This window comes from Chrysemys picta, chromosome 13 (assembly GCF_011386835.1).
Source record: "Chrysemys picta bellii isolate R12L10 chromosome 13, ASM1138683v2, whole genome shotgun sequence".
Classification (NCBI taxonomy): Eukaryota; Metazoa; Chordata; order Testudines; family Emydidae; genus Chrysemys; species Chrysemys picta.
Window position 1 is genome coordinate 8,084,617 of NC_088803.1, and position 18,198 is coordinate 8,102,814.

The 18,198-nt window shown below is 50.3% G+C and overlaps 1 protein-coding gene and 1 pseudogene across 1 annotated transcript in view; both read right to left on the reverse strand.

Annotated features, from left to right (window-relative positions):
* LOC135975479 (uncharacterized) overlaps positions 1–18,198 on the reverse strand; it is a 500,168-nt gene that overhangs the window by 78,435 nt on the left and 403,535 nt on the right. The window lies entirely within an intron of this gene.
* Positions 15,429–18,196, reverse strand: LOC135975430 (olfactory receptor 5AP2-like; annotated as a pseudogene).

Genomic DNA, 18,198 nt, shown 5'->3' on the forward strand with positions numbered 1-18,198 from the left:
TTCACCATGAGCCGCTCCACTCCACCAACTGTCCCGTGAGCTGCTCCTGCCACTGCACGAACTGCTCCACCCTACCAGCTCCTCCAGCTGTCCCCGCAAACTGCTCAGCTCCGCTCCGCTCACCATTCCATGGGCCACTCCAACCGTCCCACAAACTGCTCCGCTCCACCAGCTGTCTCACAAACTGCTCTACTCTGCCAGCTGCTCCACCAGCCACTTAGCAATATAGCTTCAGTCTCTCCCACTAGTTAACACAGCACTCAGTGATCTGAGCTCTTAGTAACTTCAGCTTTTAGTGATTTCAGTTTGTAGTAGGGAAGTCCCAGTGCTAATACAGCATTGGGCCAAAGTGAATTCCACATAGCAACCTATAACTAGGCTCTCAATAGAATCAAAATTAGTTCTGCTATTCAATATGGAAAGAGAAAGTGGCAGAATAGATTTTTCAGACCCTTAAAGAAAGAAAACCATACCATCAAATACAAACATCTGTACTCATCCTCTCTCACTTCACTGTGTTTTGGAACCTATGTCCCTTGTCTAGCGAGTGCTACCTAGGTGATGGTGAGACCCTCTGTCATAAAATAGTTCCACTGGCCTTGATTCACATAATCAGGGTAACAACACTTTATTCCTCCTGCCCCAATAACAGAGAAACTGGGGATCCCACAGCAGCAAAAGTGACCATTTTGAGCTGCCATGGGCTCATGCTAGGTGGGGTGGGTGTGCCTTATGCAAACAAGATCAGCCGCTGGAGTTCTTTTCCACACTTGCCATAATTCACCACCAGATGTCAGGGTAGAGCTCATCCTGACTCTGCTTACACAACTAACCAAAATACAGCTGCATCTGGGGTGGGGCATGGCCACTGTTTCACAGCTGCACAACCCTTGAGCACAGAGTTTGCTTGCTCGGTGAGGACCCAGGCACCCCTGTATTCAGATCCTACACATGACTGCAATGTCGTGTGTACAAACTCTGTCTTGCAAGGTATCATTTCAAACTCCCACCACACTGGTCAATAATATCACTGTGGAGTATATATGAGAACACCGCAGGTGGAGATATGGCTGACCTCTGCGAGTCTGTTTTAAAGCCTGCCTTTGAACAAAGGGGAACCAGGTCTGCCCAGAGATTGAATACAAAGGAAGCAGGGTGACTGGTGAGAAGACAATTAGGAAGGACATGTCTGGTAAACAAAGCCATCGAGCCACCAAGGAGAGGAAGTGATGACTCAGCTATCCACAGGGGGCTGGAGATGGCACCCCCAGGAGACCTTCCTGCTTCTTGAAGCAGTGTCAATGAATATAGCGAGACATGCTCTCTTGGACGATAGAGAGAGGGGCAGCAAACTCCCAAGTTACCATCCCCCAAGACGACAAGGAAAACCAGCACCTCGCACTTTGGTGGAAGGTACTGACCGAGAGCCAGTCAGACAGGCTTGACCAAACGTAATTGGAGAGTGAAACCATCTTCAATGCAGTCCGTCCTTTGCTACGTTGAGTTTGAGCCTTTCAGCTGTGTGCTCTCCCTTTGATTTACTCGTAACCGTCTGTAACTTGGTATCACTTAACCCATGGCCTGTTGTTAATAAACATGATTTATTTTAATCTAATCCAACCCAGGGTTGGGTTTATAATCATAGAATATCAGGATTGGAAGGGATCTCAGGAGGTCATCTAGTCCAACCCCCTGCTGAAGACAGATTTTTGCCCCAGTTCCCTAAATGGACCCCTCAAGACTTGAACATCAAGCCCTGGGTTTAGCAGGCCAATGCTCAAACCACTGAGCTATCCCTCCCCGAGCTATCCTTCACTGGTTAGTCACTGGTAACTCCAGTTAACGTGGCGAGCAGCTCGGGATTGTCTCTTTAAAGGAGCAAACGACTCTTGTTATTTATGTAGATGGTCCAAGAGAGGGCTGCACATTTCAGGGTGGACGGTCTGGGGGGAACTTAGGTCTTGGGGGGGGGAGGGTTTGGGGTCCCTTGGCTAGCACTAACCAAGGCTGGGGAAGCCCAGAGCATGACAGGAAGAACCAAGCAGGCTGCTGGAGTAGGAGTTTCTACACCAGGCCTGTTGATAACACAGACACTCAGTACTGGCTTGTCTCCTGGCTGGGAGCATCCAGACAGAGCTGCAGTAGCCCAGCATTTCAGGGTATCCAGGTTTACAAAGCAAGTGGTTTTGGATCAAAACCCAAATGTTGCAAAGTGAAATGTTGGGCCATGAACCTGTGTGTACTGCAGATGGAATCCAGTTGAGAGATCTTATCTAGAGACAGTGCCACCTTCTCCATCACAGTGACAGGTGAGCCCCTCTTTTTCCTGCTGTTTGGTGGGAGGGTGACTGGGAATATGAAGCCCAGCCCAACACCCCAGCTTCACCCCCTGTCTCCGTGGTGGGCTTGCGAAGCAGGGGGTGTCCAAGCTGATCACTAAAGACTGGGCACCAGCTAGTAAATGCTGTGGGGAAGTTCAGAGCACTTGTGTTCTGGCTGAGCACTGCTGTGGGGAAGCTCACAGCACTGGTGTTCTGGCTGGGCACTGCTGTGGGGAAGTTCACAGCGCTCGTGTCCCGGTTGAGCACTGCAGTGGGGAAGCTCACAGCACTCGTGTCCCGGTTTGGCACTGCGTTGGGGAAGCTCAGAGCGCCTGTGTTCTGGCTGGGCACAGCTGTTACATTCATCTCAGGAATTAGAGGAGGATGGAGACTTCTCTGTGGGAAACTCTCTGCACCCCTGTATCTCACTGAACCCCAACACTGCTCTGTGCCCACATGTTACCCAGCTGGAGGACGGGCCTCACGGTGTGGGATCTGCTGGCTAGACTGGGTTGCACAGTGTGAACCAGGGCTAAGGGACAGGTGGTCTCTGTCTCAGCTGTGCGAATCAGGCTGATTGGCTGGCACTCACTACTGAAGCCAGAAAATGACCTGGCTGGGGGCCGTCTGAGCAGCTGTGACCTCTTGCTGCCACGTGGGACCCTGCTCTTTGCCTGGCTCCTGCAATTCACATCCAGCCCTGTTCCTGCTCCGCTCCCATCCATTTTATTTCAGCCTTGATCCTCCCTTGTTCTCGGTTCCGGCCCTGCTCAGACAATCAGGCCAGACCGCCTATGTCCTGGCTCCCGGCACCCAGAGGGGGGCAGAGGGATGCGCCATCACTGGTGATTTTTCAGTCTGGACGAGGTGTCTTTTCTAACAGAGCTGCCCCAGTCCAAGCAGGATTAATTCAGGGCTGTTCCATGGCCGGTGTTCTGCCCGGGGTCAGTCGCTCCCTCTGGCCTCTGAATCGATGTTTCTATGATACTGACGAATGTTACAGTCCTGACCCTAAATCTGGGTTTCAGTTAAACACCCCAGGTGATCAAATCTTGCTATGAACTGAAGCAACTTTTACTGGTTGCCTGGAAGCTCCCCTCCCTCCCTCCCCATATCACGGCCAGCACCCCTCCCTCTGCACCTCCAAACTACCAGTGTGCCCAAGGACCCAGGGAGTAATACTGATCAGAGACGGAGGTGAAACTGACCCAGTGGGTGCCCTGTCTGGAGCTGAGTGACTGGGCTCTATCTCATGCAGTACATGGAGGAGAGATGCAGCAGCAGGAGACAGGGGGGGTCTCACCTGTCACTGCTAGTGAGATGGGTCGGCTTATCCCTGATGGGATCTGTCGCCAAGACTCCATCTTCCAGTAATCACAGGTGTACGCACTGGCATGCGATCCCGACACCCCTGACAGCTGAATGAAATCAGTGTAACTGTAACCAGGTAAGAACAATCCCTTGGTGTCAATTCTCTGGTTGTCCCTGAAGAACTGGATCCGGGCCACAGTGGACACCCCGGCAGCTGAACACATTAGGGAAGGGACTGACTCATACAGCAGACGTGTGTGTGTGTGTGTGTGTGTGTGTGTGTGTGTGTGCGCGTGTGTGTGCGCGCGCTGCCGAAAAAGAACAGGATCCGATGAAGTGGGCTGTAGTCCACGAAAGCTTATGCTCAAATAAATTTGTTAGTCTCTAAGGTGCCACAAGTCCTCCTGTTCTTTTTGCGGATACAGACTAACACGGCTGCTACTCTGAAACCTGCAGGTTCTGGATTGCCCACAGGAAATGGGGGGTCTCCGTAATGCAAAGGCACCAAGGGAAGCTGGAGAAAGCACAGCACTCACCTCTCACAGAGATGGAGACCGGGGCACTCTGCACAGATCGGATCTCCCTTCTGGATGGGCGTATCCAGTACAGGCAGGTGTACGACCCGGAGTGCTCTGGCTTCAATTTTAAGTCTTTGGTCCGGGAGTTGCTCCTTCTGGATAAGACATCAGGTGAGATGTTGCTTCCCCCTGTACTTGTAGAACTGAAATCCTGTAACTGCCTCATCTCCACGGGGAGCCGAACACGTGAGCCGAACAGACTCCCCGGTGAGGTACAGCTGGCGCGGGGGGCTCAGGGAGAGGGTGGGAGCCTCCAGGGTGTCTAGCAAATGTTAGAAGAAGGAGAAGGTTGACCCAAAGACGGATTTGAGTGCAAGGTTCTTTATTGCGATACTTGTTCCCCTGGACCCAATTGTTCAGTAAGAACTGAATTAGTTACAGCACATTTTTTTGTCTAAGTTAGTATGTAAATGCCTAAATCCGTTACAACACCCCAAAACCCTTATTAAGTAATAAAAACACCCACTTTGTTAGTAAACCCACCTCTATCAATTACTGATAGCATTACACATGTTACTTTTACTTGGAAGATACATTTCTTTGCAACACTCTGTTGCCATAAATCTTTCTCATTAGCAGTTCTCAGGGGAGGTGGGGAAGGGGCCCTAAGCCAGGGCTGGTTTGTGTAGCTGGGAAAGGGAGGGGGGGGAAGATAACATTCCTTTTACCTTCTTTACACAAAAGGCATTTCTCCTGCAGCTTTTGCAGCCGCATCCTTATCAATCTTTATGAGCAACAGAGATGGGAAGAATCTGGCAACTTATATTTTAGACAAAGAAATACTGAAGAATTTGCAACTTATGTATTAGAAACAAAAATATTGCCTACATATGCCTTTGTCCCCTAATACCATGTCAGCACATTGTTATACGGAACCCTAAAATATCCCAACAGAAAAGACAACGGGTGAGATTTCACTGCAGGAGAAGGGGCTCACGGAGCCGGGAGGAGGAGATGCCGGGGAGGAGGTTGTTACTGGCCAACAGAAGTGTGGGGGAGGGGATACCCATAGAGGAATTGTTGCCCCCTTGCAATCCCACTGCACCCCAATCTGACCCTGCACCCCAATCTAGCATCACACCACACCTCAATATAACACTGCACCCCGACATAGCCCCGCACCTCAGGATCTTACTGCAGCCCAATAGGAGAGGACATTACAGCCTTAGATACCTCCACACTGCACCCAGTACGGCATCGACCTGCAACCCAATGTACCGTGTGACTTGTGTGTGATGTAGGAGATCAGGTAGATCAGCCCCAGGGCTAAACACAAAAAGAAAGAGGCCTCACCCAGCACTGCTATTGAGAGAGGGTCACTCCGCATGGATATGGCCTCTCCTGGAGCCTGGTGTATTGCGTAATCACAGGAGTAGGGTCCTGGCTCAGCCTTGATTTCCATCTGGTCCCAGTTATTGGGGTTGGAGATTTCACCCAAGTGCTGGTAGAACCTGGATTTCATCCCTCGGACAGGCCTAGGAGCTGAGCAGATGAGGGTGAGCGGCTCCCCTCGGAGATACAGTGTGTGGGGGGGGGGGCAGGGGGGAGGCGCAGAAAGAGCCTGAAGCTGGCAGAGACCTGCTGATCAGGTGGGACCCCCGTGCCCAGAGTGTCTGAGATGCAGGGAGTGGCCCTGACTAGAGGCAGGGAGTAAAGCTGAGGTGTTGGGGGGGGGGTGACCATATGGCAATTTTTTATTAATAGGGTGCATGCCTCAGTTTCCCCTATGTGCTGCATGGCTAATGAGGTGGTGGGAAAAGATTGTTTCCTCTTTGCAGATACCCAGATATCGGGTGTGGCTGATGGCTAGCGGCCTGGGGCTTGGGGCCCCAGGCCCATGAAGAGCCCAAGAAGTCAATGGCCACTCCAATTGCTCACCTCATGGATGGCCCCCCCTCTGCAGGAAGGCAGTGGGCTGTGACCAGCTGGAGAACAAAGGGCTAAGGAGGAGGGTCAGGTGACAAGGTTTCCCTGGTAACAAGAACAAAGGACTGAGGAGGGGCCAGGTGGGGTTGCTAAGTGTGGGCTGTGGGAAGGAGAAGTCGCTCAGGGACTGGGACTGCAGAGGGGCCAGAGGACTCTGGACTCTGGACTGACCCAGATGGACTTTGCTGTAACTTTCTGTTCTCGACGGTAACTAAGGACTTTCTACGCTGGTTCCGAAATAGCCAATAAACCTCCTGCTGTTACCGCACTCGCTGAGAGTCACTGCAGTTTAAGGAAGGTGGGGGCGCGTTGCTCCCTTTGGGTGTGCAAGTGTCTGTCTCAGGTGTGCAATGAGGTGGTGTCGCTGCGGGGAGCTCGAGGCGTGACCCAGGGGTGCTGAAGGCTCCAAGGTTCAGTCCCAGGAGGTGCTGTAGCCAAATGGCCCCTAGTGAGACTGTGACCCTACGGGGGCTGACACATGGACGGGGCCCTCTCAGGCACGGCTCCAGAGCGGCTCTAGAGCACCGCACCTGAGGCTCTGTCACAGGGTGGGCTTCAAATCCCTAGAGACTCTCCCATCAAACAGGAAAAACAGGAGCTCACCTGTCACTGGGATGGAGACGGAGCTGCTGTTCCTAGACGAGATCTCTAAATTGGATTCCCGTCTCCAGTACGCACAGGTGTAGTTCCCAGCATTTCCCTTCTCACCTGTGAGCTCCAGCCGGGCGCCTTCATTTGGGTGTTGGACTGCGCTGGGGTCTTGCTACCCTTCGTGATAGAAGAATCTGTATCCCGAAAACAGCTCACGCCCAGGAGCCGAGCCCGTGAGGGTAACCGGCTCCCCTGGGAGATAAACTGTGTTCCTGGTGTACAGAGAGAGCGTGGTGGCCGGAAGGTGATGTAGAACAGAGGCAGAGGGATCAATACATAGAAAGAAGCCATGATGGGATGAGGAGAAGAGGGAAGAGATGAGACCTGGACAGACCTCCCAGCCTTCTGGGTTGCGTTTGATCTTTTTCTGTTCAATTGAAGAGCCGTCGATTATCAAATTTCTATTCCCAAAATCGGAACCTTCTCGCTGTTACACTAAACAGCTCGAGCCCCTGGAGTTTCTCACTCTAAGACAGGTTTTGCAACCATTTAATCATATCCCTAACCCTGCCCTGCCCCCTCTCCAATTTATCACCATCCTTGAATGGTGGAGACCAGAACTGGACACAGGATTCCAGCAGCAGTCACCCCAGGACCAAATCCAGAGGTAAAATGGCTCCTATCACACTGGCATCTTTGTATGCCATGGAAATTTTGCATGTGCCATAACCCCACCCCTGAAAGAGAAGGAGGAGGAATTATCCACATTCTAATGGGGAAAACTGAGGCCCAGAGTTCATCAGGAGCTTAAAGGATTTAGGCCCCCAACAAATTTCAATGGGATTTTGACATCAAACACCCTTAGTCTCCTTGGAGATCCCCAGGGGAAGTGACTGGTCCAAGGTCACGGGGAGAGTCTGTGGCGAGACTGGGAACTGGACCCTCTCCGAGTCCTGGAGCACTGTTGAGTTGTCAAGACACATCTGGCTCACGGCTTCCTATAATGTCTACCATGGCACTACCTAGCAGTATAAATTGGACCCAGACCCACTGAGACCCAGTTCAGTGTCCAAACCACACATCCAATCTGCCACCAGTGGGGTTCCTGGGATGCCAATCGCTGTGGTGTCTAGGTGGGTGATCAGCTCCCGGCTGCTCTAGGAAATAAACCCTGGTGTAGATTTTGCCAGGGAGAAGTGGCTGAGGAGCGGGGATGGGGAGAACGTTTATTGGTCGTTTTACAGCCACCAAGATCTCCACATTCTCTCTCCAACTATAAGTGGCCAGAAGGTGGAAAGCTGAGACTGGGAGGATCATTCATGCAACCCTGACAGTCCCATTCCCATCGTCTGTGTCACCCCACACTGTCCATCTGGGCATGTTGTGGAAGGGAGCTCAGCTGGAGGTGAGGGAAGGGGTTTGGGGGACTGGCATTCAGTAGAGATCTATGTACGTGTGTGTGGCTGGGTGTGTGTGTGTCTGTCCCTGCTGCCCCCTGTTGGAGAGAATCAGCCCTGCTCTGTGTGTGTGATATTCATCTCATTGGCTGCAGGTCCTGGATTCCCCAAAAGAAATGGGGTGTCTCGAGAATGTACAAACTCCAAGAGAAGCCAGGGATAGGTCAGAACTCACATGTCACATTGATGGAAACAGTGGAAGTCTCCACAGATTTCATCCTGCCACCTGATGGCTCTACCCAATACGCGCAGGGGTATGATCCGGTGTCTTTTTGCAATATATAGTTCAGGGTGTGTGTGTCACTGTTACCGGATGAAATAATCTTTCCAGCAGCTCTGAAGAAGTGGAATCCTGTAACAGTGTGATCACTAGGGGGAGCCGAACACATGAACATAACAGACTCCCTGGAGAGGTACAGCTGGCGGGGGTGTGGGGCTCAGGGACAGGTTCGGGGCCACCAGGGTGTCTGGAAAAGACAACAGGTGAGATTTCACTGCAGGAGAAAGGGCTCACAAAGCTGGGAGGAGGAGATGCCGGGGACAAGGTTGTTACTGGCTAACTGGAGCAAGGGAGGGATCCCACAGGAGGAATAATTGCCCCCGGCAATTCCACTGCAACCCAACCTGATCCTGCACCCCAATCTGGCATCACACTGTTGCCTGCCCAGATCGGGTCTCGAGATGGCAAACAGGGTTCGTTGCCCGGTGTGCTTGGCACCAATAAAGACACCGAGGGGAGAAAGCAAGCCAAGTTTATTTCAGAGCTCTGAAATGGCACTAGGAGACCAGCATGTCTCAAATCCAGAGCAACAAATACAAACAAATTTTCCCTTTTATATTCCAAGCAGTTTCTGTGTAAGCTTTTGTTCTGTTCCTCCCTCTTACCCCTCCCACCCCTCCCTTCTCTAGCAGTTACAATTAGAAAAGTTCCCATTCGTCTGCTTATCTTTTGGCCTTGCAAGGCCTGTTTACAGCAGCTGCCTGCTAGAAAAGCTGACCCTTACATTTCTGCTTCAGCATGTCAGCAGTTAGCACAGAAGTAGGTGAGAGTTCACAAGATGGAGTCACTGTGGTTCAGACAGGCCCAGAGCAGAAGAGCTTCATCGGCACTTTTGGCCTTCCACTCTCCCGAGTTACCTGGTAGCTATGCCTAGTGACACCAACAACACCACACCCCAATATATCACTGCACCCCGACATAGCACTGCACCACACCCCAGGAGAGGAGAGGAAGTTGTAGCCATAGATGCCTCCACACTGCACCCAGTACAGCATTGACCTGCAACCCAATGTACCGTGTGACTTGTGTGTGATGTAAGAGATCATGTAGGTCGGCCCCGGGGCTAAATACAAAGAGCAGAACTGATATTGAGAGAGGGTCTTTCAGCAAGGATATGGCCTCTGCTGGAGCCTGTCATATGGCGTAGTCACGGGAGTAGGGTCCCGGCTCAGCCTTGGTTTCCACCTCGTCCCAGTTATTGGGGTTGGGGATTTCACCCAAGTGCTGGAAAACCTGGATTTCATCCCTCGGACAGGCCTGGGAGCCGAGCAGATACACAGTGTGTGTGTGTGGGGGGGGGCACAGAGAGAGTGTGGGGGCCAGCAGGGAGTCTGGAATAGAGATAGCGGGGAGACCCCTAGAGAGTGAGGGGAAGAGCAGATGGGGAACGAGGCACCGACACAAGGCTTCAACCCAGCCCCACCTTCCTGCCTCATGCCCCATGATTGTGAAATAACCCATGGCAGATATACGTGGGGGAGCTCTCCAGTAAACCAGGGGGACAGAGCCCCCTCCCCAGTACCTGCTGGGCCCAGCACAGCATGGCTGGATCCTCTCCCAGTGGCTGAGCCCAACACCCACCCACCTGAACAGGAGAGGAGCCGGGGACAGCTGGGATTGGGTACACCAAGGAATGAGCAGGCTCCGGTCCCTGCTGGACTCTCCCCTCCTTCCCGAGGGGTGTTGGAGTCTCAACCAGTAACACGTTCATGCTAGGAAGCTCTGGGGCTGGGCTCTCACTGCCACACATTCTCCACACTGGGGGAGTGGGGTGCAGAGAGGGGATTGAATGAGGCAGGGTTGTTGATGCAAATGGTTCAACCCGAAGACCCTCATTCCCATCAGAGTATTCACCCCACATCCTCCATCTGGGGGACAGAAGTGCAAGGGGGGGGAGAACCCATCAGCCGACTTTCAGACCTGCCTAGCAGTAGCTAGAAAGCATCAAAGTGAAAGAGAAATGAGGAAGCTCAGGTGGATGTGGGGAAGGGAGAGGGGAGTTTTTCTATCCCCCACGTTTCCTCTGGGGTCTCTGCAGAACCAGCGTTTAATGATGAAGGCAGAGTCACTGCTCAGCTCAGGGACTGGAGAGAGAGTTTGGTGTGGGGCTAAGCAGGGGGTGGTCTCCACTCAGACTCAGTTGTGATCCCACTGCTCCAGGGTGGTGCTAGGGGGCGCTGTGCTGCAGGGAGTTTGGTGTGGGGCTAAGCAGGGCGTGGTCTCCATTCAGACTCAGTTGTGATCCCACTGCTCCAGTGTGGAGCTAGGGGGCGCTGTGCTGCAGGAGCTGTATTGTCGTTTCAGATGGAAATCTGGCTGCCTCTTCACTCACGTTCTTTATTGTTTCCCTGGCACCTCTGTGACCAGCTGATTCCCAAAAATGTCCCCTAAAGCCCCAGTTGGTGTCAGGCTTCCCCCTCTCTTGTCCCTTAAGCAGCGTTGCCATGTGGCTCTCACACATCTGCCATGGCCCAGCCCAGAGGTGGCTGCAACTCAGCACCAGTGAAGTGACACTTGTATAGTCTTGAGTTTGGGCCTGTTTAAACAGCTTTCAAATCCCATCATAGATTCAGTTCTATCCCAGCAGGCCAATGATGCTAGCTCCAGATCAACTTGTGTCGATTTCACACTGATCAAAATTTCCCCAGGACCAATCAACTCTTCCTGGCTGAGAATGGTAGGGAGAGTTTTCCGCCCACGTGGGTCACTTTGCTGGGAGACTCGGAGATGCAGCCTGATGGGCTGTTTACCAGGCTCTAGAAGCAGCAGTGGGTGACGAGGAAGATGAGGCTGTTGGTGAGGAAGAAGGAGCCACCCACTGCCAGCTCCCAGACCCAAAGGAAGCTACAAGCTACAGAGAGAGGAGAATCAGAAGTGGAACCAGCAGGTGAACATCACAGCTAATGGTGACACACATGATGTCCATGTGTCTTTGCCTCTCGGACTTGTGACAAACTCCCCTGGATTTCAGGAGCCATCAAACCCATCCACAGCCCTTCTCTCTTAGACTGGTGGATACCGACCCCTGATCCTTCCCTTCTATGTGTTTCCCTCTCCTCCAACACCCCTGTGACCTGCCCTGTCTTAGCTGGACTGTCAGGGGCTCTGGGTGCTCCTCCTGTGAAGTGTGTGTGGGGTTAGAAGGGTGAATTTATCTGGGGAGACTTTAGCACCCATGGGCCACCTCACCTGATATGGTGACATTCCAGGCCCAGCTCCTAGTGGACGGGACCCACCTCCCACCCACATTCTCCCCGTACCCGCATGTGAATTCTCCAGTTCGGTTGGGACTGGCCTGTGGGATGCTGAGCACAGAGATGTTCATAGAGCCAGTGCCAGGTTCCACAGTGCTGATCTCAGACCCTGCATCCCTGGGGCCAATCTCAGCTCCATCCTTTTACAAGTGAAACCTCCTCTCGCTGGTGTCCCCAGGGGCCGGGCAGGTGATGAACACGGGGAGCCCTTCCCTCCCCACTCTAGATGGCGGATCTATGCTCAGCGCCAGCTGGGGAGGAGATCTGAGGGGGGCAACAAAGGGGACTGGGCAGCAGATGGGGGATGGGGAGGAAATGCAGACAGCCCCGACATCACTGCAGAGATGAAGGAAGATGGGGACATGCATCAGGACCCTAATTTGGCCCTCGGTGATCGCTACTTCCCAACACCCAAAACAGATGTAATGAGGTCGAATAGTGCCCGTATAAGTAAAATTAAAATGACTAATTATTCCTCAGAAAGGGTTTTTAATGACTTTCGACTCTAAAGGCAACACAGACAAAATAGGAGAAGCAAGAATAAAGACCAGCACTGAATAAGGATCAATATAAATGGCAAGTTATACTGAAGCCAAGCACAAGTACATGTAAAGTTATTATTCATCAGCTACTCACTACTATTCTTAACACTATCGTATCGATACAACTTGAGATCAATTCAGCTCGAGTAACCAGACTTCTTTACTCCATAAACTTACCCTGCATTCGTCCAAAAATATGTTACCCTTCAGTCGCTGTTTTCCGCACTGGCCAGGTACAGACAGTCGACAACTGCACGTCCCTTTGGTTCAGGGGGTGTGAGTCAGGTTTCCTTTATGACTGAAACACACACACAGTCCCGAGCCTTCGTACTTTTTATCTGATCTGTCGGCCGTGTCTTAAAACAGGCCAAACAATTAGGGTCGGCCAAATCTTTAATGTGGTTAGTGTTGTCACTTTGGCTGTATAATTTATGCTTACTTATCTCCTCGTGTCGCTTTGACCATATAATTTATGTTTACTTATTTCCTTGTAGCCAATTGTTTTAAATGTGGGTTAGACACGCTGTGCCTGGGGGAACAACTTATGTCACCTTATAGGAGTTAGCATAATGTGTTATCTGCTTGCAGCATGTTTTGACCACAAGACTTAGCTTACTTCTGCAAAGCGTGCCCTTTTCACCTCTGCAAAGCGGAAGTTTGAGGTCTAACACTGACAATACCTTTGTTCATTTTAAGCTTGGCAATACTTTTGTTCAGAGATTAATCACAGTCACCATGGCATGAATGGAGCTGGGTTCTCCCTCTGCAGCTTCTGCCCCTCCTCCCAGGTCCAGAGGGGGCTCATGTAGCAGTGGGGTGTGGTGGGGCTGCGGTAGATGCCGTGGTTGTGGGGATTGGGGGCTGGGTCCTGAGGGGACCAGGGACAGCGGGACCAGACAGTGTCCAGCACCTCTTCACTGCTAATGCCTCGGCCCTGGCTGTGCATGGATACCCCAGCTGAGCTCTCCCCTGGGCCAGCCTGATTGGGATGTGGGGTGCTGGGGGACCCTCCAAGGGCAGCAGGCACTGGGAGGGGGTGTTGGGTAGAGGGCGGTTTGGTGCAGTGGGAGGTTCACTGGAAGATCTCCTCTTCTGCAAACAGGAATTGATGCAGATCAGGTCTCTGGCTCGTGTTATGCAGGAGGCCGGGTGAGATGATCAAACTGCTCCTTGCTGACCTGACAATGTATGATTCTTCAGATCCCCCCCGACCCCACACACACACACACACACACACACACACTGAGCAGGGCTCATTGCCTCCAGCAGGTGACAGCATGGACACACACACACACACACACACACACACACTGATCAAGTCTCATGTATGAATCTATGAGTTTCCCACCCTTTGACCTGCAGGTAGGTGACCTCACAATGCATTAGACAGCGACAGGTCAGGTCCTGAGTGGAGCTCTGGGGCTGATCTACAATTAAGAAGAGGCTAGTGTTAAAAAGTCGCATTTTGGAGCAGATCTGCTCTTTAAAAAGAGAGAGACGGCTTGTTGGACTCAATATTAAGCAGGGGGCAGAAGGGGAGTCCTAAAAAAGGGCAACTTAAATAATCTTCGCTGGGTAGAAATTTATTCCTGAGGTTGCATATAAAAGTCCATGTAAGTGAAGGAGTTGTTGGGTTGTACCTCTTTGAATCCAGAGCTATGAGTGTAAATGCGACACTTCACTGCACAGAGTAGTAAGAAGCCAATAATCTCCTTTGTAGAATGCGGAAGCTCAAACGAGCAGCCTCCATGCAAAGCGCACATGTGGGGATATTGTTTTAATACAGGTATGACTGTGTTATGGGTTAGGGTTAGGGTTCGAGGTGTGTGTGGCTGTCTTGCTGAATAGTGTGGTCTCATTATTCCCTTGTACTCCCCTGTCTGTCTTCATCTGTTTTCTTTTGTCTTAGATTGTCGGCTCTTCGAGGCAGAGACTGTCTTTTTGTTCGGGGTCTATACAGCACCTAGCGCGGCGGGGTCATGGTTCATGACTGGCGTGAAGCTCCTGGTCACAGTTTACCTCTCTCCAGAGACACTCAGCAGCGGTGAATCATCTAACATATAGAGGGACACTTTGCTCTGAGCCTAACACATTTACCATTCATTGCATAAAGCACAGGAGAGCACAGATCATACAAAACAATAAACAGTCTAAACCGCAACATCCCAACATCCATGCGTATGGGTACACGTGTGTATGTGTGTGCGTGCATGTATGTATGTGTGCATTTGTAAGTGTGTGCGTATGTGTGTGTGTGCATGAATATATGTGCGTGTGTATGTGCGTGTGCATATGTGTGTGTTTGTGTGCATATGTGTGTGTGGGCATATGTGTGCATGTGTGGATATGTGCTTGCATTTGTGTATGTGTCCATGCGGGTGTGTGTATGCATGTGTGTGCGCGTCCATGTGTGTCTGTGTGCGTGCGTGTGTCTGGATAAGTGTGCGTGTGTGAATGCATGTATGCACATATGCATGCATGTATGTGTATATGTGTTCATGTATGCATATCTGTGTGTGCGTGTGTGTGCGCGTGTGTGGATCTAGAAGTCTCCCATCTTACAATGAACGGACACTGAGCGTTCCTGCTGAGTCAATTTCACCTGCACCCTCTCTCTGAGCACAATCGCGGGTCATTGTCTGAACTTTGAGCAGCCACAAGTTCAAGTCTCGCACTAGCTCAGTGAAACCCACCTGTGGAATCTGAGACCGGCCCTAACAAGACTGGGGTCCCAGGTTTTAAGAGGTCTCTCCATCTCCACTGTCTCCCAGGGCTGTCAGAGCAGTGGTTCTCAACCAGGGCCATGTGTAGCTTGGGGGTACATAGAGGTGTTCCAGGGGGTACATCAGCTCATCTAGAGATTTGCCTAGATTTACAACAGGTTACATAAAAAGCACTAGCAAAGTCTGTACAAACTAAAATTTCATACAGACAATGACTTGTCTATACTGCTCTATAGCCTATACACTGAAATGTAAGAACAATATTTGTATTCTAATTTATTTATTTCATAATTATATGGTAAAAATGAGAAACTCGGCAGTTTTTCAGTAGCAGTGCACTGTGATAGTTTTGTATTTTTATGTCTGATTTTGTAAGCAAATAATTTTTAAGTGAGGTGAAACTTGGGGATACGCAAGAGAAATCAGACTCCTGAAGGGGGTAAAGTCGTCTGGAAAGGTGTGAGACACTGTGTAAGAGCAGGACATGAAGCCCAATGAAACTCAGGGAAAAACGACCTGGGACTACAGCAGGGTTTGGTTCAGTCTCTAGCCCAACCCATGTTATATCTACTTTAACCCAAGGAAACTGACAGGTTAGCGTGGTCCAAACATGAACTTTCTACAAGCTTTCCTCAGGGCCTCCTGGACCTCTTTGTTTCTCAGGCTGTAGATGAGGGGATTGACCGGGGGAGTCAGGACTGTGTAGGCAACAGACAGAACTTTCTTGAAGTTGCTCAGGATGTTGGTGGTTGAGAACATACAGACAGTCAGCAGAGTTGAATAATAAATGCTCACCACAATGAGGTGGGAGGAGCAGTTATAAAAGGCCTTTCGCCTCCCGGTGGTGGACGGGATTCTCAGGATGGTGGAGATGATGCAGATGTAGGATATCAAGGTAAGCAGGAATGGGACCAGTGAGAAAAGCAAGCTGAGTGTGAAAATCACCATTTCCATCAGGTGAGGGTCATTGCAGGAGAGTTTTACAAGGGGGATGAGATCACAAAAAAAAAATGGTCAATACAATTGGGCCCACAGAATATTAACTGAGATATCGACAACATATTTATGCTATTACCTAGGAATCCACCTATCCAACAGCCACCTGCGAGCTTCAGGTAAGACCTGTGACTCACACGGGTTGGATAGCGCATAGGATTGCATATGGCTAAATATCGATCATAAGACATCACTGATCAGAGAAGGCGTTCTGTAGCAATCAGAGAACCAACGAAATAAAATTGTGTGACACACCCATTGAACGAAATAGTCCTGTCCCCAGCCAGGGGACCAGCCATCATCCTGGGCAGGATGGTGGAGCTGTAGCAGGTCTCCAAGCAGGCCAAGTTCCCCAGGAAGAAGTACATGGGGCTGTGAAGGTGCTGATCAGTCACAACTAGCACAACGATAAGGACGTTCCCTGCCACGGTCGCGATGTAGATCACTAGGAACAGGAGGAAGAGAAGTACCTGCAGTTCTGGGAGATCCCCGAATCCCAGGAGGATGAATTCTGTGATGGACGTTTGGTTTCCCTACGGGAAAGAAATGAAGTCTGCCACATAAATGAAGAAAATTCACTCAATAAAACATAACCTTTTTTTTCATTGTCCCCCTCTGCTAGCTACTGGAAATATGGGTGAGTGGAGAATGGAGGCCAGGGGAGGGGAAATGCCATCTCGTGATCCCAGGGGCAGATTTCATATCTGAGCAGACTGCAGGTTCAACAAAACATTAATCTCTCTGGAAACTCATGTAGTAACTTGAGAGATGACACCAAGCACTCAAATATTAAGGTGATGGGGCTTAGGTACAACAGTACAAAAACGTGTTGCTTCAAATAGTCACATGTTTCACTACCTGGTGTGTCAGAGCAGGGCAATGGCCTTTATCGATTGGAGATCCATGGGCGAACCGGGCCAGGATTGGATATTGTAGAGGGAGCCGCAACAGAGAAACAAACTAAACAACAAAGGCTGGGAATTGCAGTGTGTGGGCAGCCAACTCCAAGTGAATTGCAGTGGAAATGGGCCACCTAACTCTAGCAGAGCCATTGGAAAGTTTTTATCATCAGACCAATGCCTCTCCTTCCCTAGGACAATACTTCATTGTCCTGCCGTCGGACACTCGACATATGGAGATGAGATCTTCATTAAAAACCAAAACCAAAACAACTCCTGCTAGAAACCACCACATTAGCTAGAAATTGATCCTCCCTTGCAAGAAAAAATTCTGGATAAAATTCATAATGTGTAAGAAATGTGCAATTTTCACATTATGAGAGTGGTGTAGGACCCAAATTTCCATTTCATCGGCAATTGCATGATTTCAGATGTTGGATTTCATTCCAATGTTACTTTTTACAATGTTTTTACCTATTTTTTATTTTTTCTATGATATTTTTATAGTATATTACATTGTGTATTATAGACCTTTACATACATTTATTTCTATTCATTTTTATATTATTTTATTTCATAAAGCTCTATACAATAACTTTTTTCCTAATCAAAATTGCACAGAAATTGATCTGTTCCCTGGAACATTTTGATTCCTATCAACAAAACTTTTTTTCATCAAAAATGCCAATCAGAAATATTGATCAGCTCTATGTTTTCTTCTTTATCTTTGGTTAAAAGAAATATTAATCCTCTCTCTCTCTCTAGTCTGCCATTACTGTGTCTCTCCCCATTACTGATCCTTAAAGAGAGAGGGTGGGTGAGGTTGTAACTTTTCCCGGACCGATTTACTAATCTTTATTAATTGCTCAATAAGGCCCGGACCCTGCACAGAGTTATGCACAAGTTTAATTTTACACCCCGGGAATAATTCTGTTCTGTCCGAGACTGCTCCACTGACATCTAAGTTAAAATTTCCACTGACTTCTAGGATGGGCCCCTTTGATTTCAAAGGGATTTGGACAGCGAACGCCTTGAGCTTTCTTTAAACGTATAGATCGGCTGGATTTGATTTCCATCAACAGACGTTGGGAAAGGTCGATATCAGCTGATACAACCAAACCAACAACAGAAACTGTCAGTAAGAGTGGAGGTTAGTGCAGCCTGTCCCTGCACCTTGCACCCACAGCGATGGTGTCACCGGCCCTGCGGCCGGGCAGGGAGCCCTCTGCACCCAGCGGTCCCGGGAGTCGATGAGCGGGGCTGGGACAGCAGAGTTGCTGAGGGCTTCCTGCACGGCCGCATGGCCGGCGACACCCATCC